Genomic DNA, 4,933 nt, shown 5'->3' on the forward strand with positions numbered 1-4,933 from the left:
TAATTTGCATAAATCAATAATATTCTTGTCACAACCTTAATACCATGTTGACTTTTTGTCCCTAATATATTGTCAGCATGGTATGTACAATTGCGATCGATTGAGGTATAGCACGCCTTCTCCCAAGTCCCAACCCATAAATCTCTCAACTTTATTGAAAGGAGATCCGACCTTACATCTTTTAATTATTTGATGATGACAAACTTACTAGCTAGCTAGCTAACTGAGTCAACCAACATCTCTACAAAACTATACATAATTAATTGAAAAAAATAGAAATTGCAAGGATCCAATTAACTGAAGAAAAAAAAAAAAAAAGACCCTACTATAGAGAGCAAATTGGTATTTTTTTTTTGAGTACTTTTAAACTTAGGCATTCCATTTATTAGGGATCTAATTAATATTGCAATAGGTTTACAAATTAATAATAAAATTATTTGCATTATATATATATATATTTTTGTAACCGATGGTGTCTTGGGTCAATTTTTTTATACCAGACTAATCACTTGGGCCGGTCAAAGGTAGTCAATCCACGCCGGGCCTAAGGAATTCACAAGAGATTTTACCTCCCTTGCTAGCTGCCTGACTCTAAGAATCGAACTGGAGACTCAAACTTGGATGTCTGAGTTTACAGCTACACCCCAACCAACTTCTCCAATACCTTGAAATTAATTATATTAATTGACTATGTTGTGTATTATTTTTCCAATAGAGATAAAACTCACTCATATATGTATATCTCACATAAGTGAGTCTTACGTCCATTAAAAAATTAATACACTGCACATAAGTAAATCTCACCTTCATAAGATCATACTCCTAAATTAATTGGGTTGAGGCAGTTATCCAAAACTCGATTTTATTGCCAAATTGATTGGAGATAGAGGGACATCGATTAGGACGTAAAATCTGGGGAAGGATAATATATATCTAACATAAATGGGACAATATATGGATCGGTCACTCCTTTAACATTCACAACAAAGGCATGGAAGATTGCTTATTTATATTCTTATTTAACCCAAACCGTCACCGACTCACAAACGTCTTGAACGATTTTTATTTTATTTTATTGTTAGAATCACGTGGATTATTATGATAAAATTCAATTATAAATTTTAGCATCAAGAAAAATGGAAAAGAAACACACGCAAACAAATTGGTAGTTGTCAGATATTCTTGGCATGCTGCCAGCTGGCGGAAGCTCGGCCGCAGCCAATAAACTCGATCTCTTTATCGACATTTCGATCGGCTGCAGGCATATTCATGCCCTCATTTTTTATTCTCTTGATTCTTCGAATTAGGTTTTTATGAAATTAATTAGTGAATAATTAGTTTTACATAGTCACTAAGCTTGATCAGCTACCAAGAAATAAAATGCCATTATTATTATTTTTTTTTTTGTATCATATTCTTTTCACTAAAATCGATCATCTCCTAATTAATTAATTTAGACTTTGCATGCATTAAATGCAGCAAAGAGCCAAAGACTGCCGGCCTAATTAAATTGGTCATAAAACACTAGAAAAAAACAAGGGAGAAGATATACTTAATTAATCTGTCCCATGCCCCATGCAAATTTTTCAATTTGATTCTTAGGCCTAACCACCACACCCATGCAGCTCATGCATGAATCACTAATCTTAAATAATTATAGCTAGGGGCGCTATTTATGTTATATGTGTTGCATATTTCCACGCTTTTTTAGGCTTCCATTGTCCATTAAATTCTGCTTCATTGTGCTCGTAAAGGTGTAAATTAAGTCAGATTAATATGAATATACTATGAGTGTAACATGACTAAAACGAACACGACATTGTACAATATACGCAGAAAACAAATCTTGCTACCAAAAACACGATAGCAACAAAATGGGTTGAACTCGACAATAAAATAAAATTTATGAAGTGACACAACATAGTCCGTTTGAGTTTGACAACTAGCCTCTAGTATTTCGTAAGCTGTCCTTTAATATAATGACAGAGTTTGTGCCATGCAATCATCATCCTTCCTCCATTAGACAATATCCTTCACCTTCGTGGCTTTTAAGAGCTGCCTTGCCCACCATATATTGTACTTCATAATTGGGTCTAACATACTCTCTTCCTTTTGAAAAAGAGATAAAGTCATTAATTCATAAATATATATGTATATAAGTACAAGTGAAGATTCCATATATATCTACCACATTAGAATTTCGTGTACTATATATACGATCAAATAAATTCCTAGTTAGTGGAATCTTGCACTTAAAAGTTTTCCAATTATTAATTAATGACATAGAGTACAGTAAGGCGACTGCTCTGCTTGAGCCCTCTAATCTAAGTAAGTTTAAATGAATCTAGTTAAAGTGATATCGATCTCCATCTCTAATTTGAACGTACCAAGAATAGTCAAAGAAAAAGAAACGTAATTCAGTTACTCCAGTAATTGTTCAACTAGTATGAGTGCAAATCCCAATTAAGGTACGTGCGTCCTCTCTCTTAGGAGAGGGTAGGGATTGGTTCCTCAAATTTAAAGTTGTGACATTAATTTACCCAATAGAATAAGATATATTCTTTTAACTTGTTTATCATTCTGAATTATATAACTGCTTAGGGTGAGGCGACGGCGGAGTTAGATTATCCAAGAAATTAATAAAATCAAAGAAATAGTAATAATTAAAAATCTCGAGTGGTGATAGAATCGATCACCGGCCTTCGTCATCTTTTCAATTTATATAGTATATATGTTTATTATCTAGTTACTGCTAAATCTTTACTCAATAGAGGTAAGATTCCTTCATTTTACATCTCGAGCTAATTAAGATATATTCATTCATTTTTCATTGTTATCATTGACCATCAAGCCAAGCTCGCTCAAGCTGACATTTGAGCTGAACCATTCCACTTGTAAATTTGTAATTAAGTTGGTGGACAAGATGAACTAACACCTTTTTTTTTTTTTTTACCTCGGGATGAGGGTTAGAAAGTTCAACTTAAAATCGCTTCCAATATTAAGAAAAGAAATACTATTATACCAATACTTACTTGATATCATTTATATTGTACGAGTGTTATAATTTAAATAAAATATTGATAACACCACGTCATTAAGCTACATGGTGCATATTACGGTTACATACAATAATTTTTGACTTGATAGATGAACACTTGTATCAGCCAATATTATATACGTATCAAGTTAAGGTGGCCTAGTACATGCATATGTCACAATCTTAATGAAAGAAAATATTTTTTTTCTGGTCAATCTATATGCATGAGTGCTCAAGTACGTACATACATATACTTATATCAAGATGTACGTATGTAGTGGTGCTATATTTTCGTAATATATATGGGTAGATGTTCTGTCCAGACAAGTTACATCAGGATGTAGAATAAGAAAAAGAAGGTCAACCATGTAGATGCATGGCCACCTGCTACTGTGTCTTATGCATTTGGTAGCTAGCATCCTAGCACATTTATCTGCATGGGGATCTATATATCTCTAAAATTCATTTGACCAACCAGCCAGGTACTAAAATATTGGGTACTTAACTAGCTTCAAGACTTCAACACATGAGTCAACACAACACTACGTACGTAATTCCAGCACTCTTGTCCTTGTCATTTTAATTTCCAGAAGTTAAGGCTACTCTTACTCTACAATTCAAACTTCTATGCGATAACTTATTTTTATTAAGCAAATTATAATTAATCCAGCTACCTTGTTACGAGGCTTCGTGCCCATGCCTGCATAATCTTGAATTATTAGTCACAGCAACTAGTACTTGTAAATAAATTAGGAATTCATCATTTAATTTGATCCATGCATCCTACATATATATATACATATATACATGCATGATACCATCCGAAATATTATAAAGAAACCAAATTCATAATTATATGCGTTTTCAACCAATGCATGTATTAATTTCGACAATTAATTTATATCATAAACTTTGACCTTCGCATATGCAGACAGATGCAACAAACAATTTATATTCACTCATAATTAATTAATTAATTAAGCAGATTTTAAAAGTCAATGGCAAAGAGCCATTGTTTTGTAACCCAATATGAAGTTTTTGTTGTCGTTTTTTGCTCAGCTCAATATAATAACCTTTATTATTATTTTTTTCTTTTATGGCCTTATGGGCTCAACATAGAATAACTCGAATAATAAATAACGAAATAAAAGAACCAATTAATTTAATTGATGATGAATTAAGGTATAATGGCATTGCATATTGAATCATTGATTGATTCCCAGGCAATTAGGTTCCAACTGTACTATGTGGGATTCTGATTTCTGATTACTGACAAATTAAGAAAAGCAACAGATGGATCGATAGAGGTTGGAAAATTAATAAAGCTGGTCTTGTCAGAGATTTGAAACTGACCCTGCATATTCTGTAGTTGCTGACTCTGTGATTTGAAGAGTTTTTGCAAGTTGAGGCTCAAGTTGCACTACTTTTTGCAGTGAGTATTATCATCACCAATCCAGCAACAATATTCAGCAATAATATTCAGCAGTATTGGTAAGATTCCCAATTTCAGGAGACTACGGCTAGCAGTAGCTAAGCCTATTTGTCTCAATACTACTCAATTAATGTACACTGCATGTTATATGTTCTAATTAATTCAATTCAATTGTATGTCAAGTACTACTACTACTCAAACTTAATTAAATACCACTACATCATCATAATGAATCATAATGCATGTTACTCAAAAACGTAGATACATATTAGAGAAGTCTCAAGTTCACTTCTCTACTCTCCGAATCGAAAAACCCATATATATATATATATATACGTATAGTGCATACGTGTCTGAGAGGAAAGAGAGAGACCATATCTCTTGCACTTGCAGCCGGCCAGACCAGGTCTCAAATTAATTTCTAGTCCCTGCAGATATTAATTTCATGGTATAAATTTGCTAAC

This window comes from Dryas octopetala, chromosome 3, assembly GCF_963921425.1.
Source record: "Dryas octopetala chromosome 3, drDryOcto1.1, whole genome shotgun sequence".
In the NCBI taxonomy this organism is placed as follows: Eukaryota; Viridiplantae; Streptophyta; class Magnoliopsida; order Rosales; family Rosaceae; genus Dryas; species Dryas octopetala.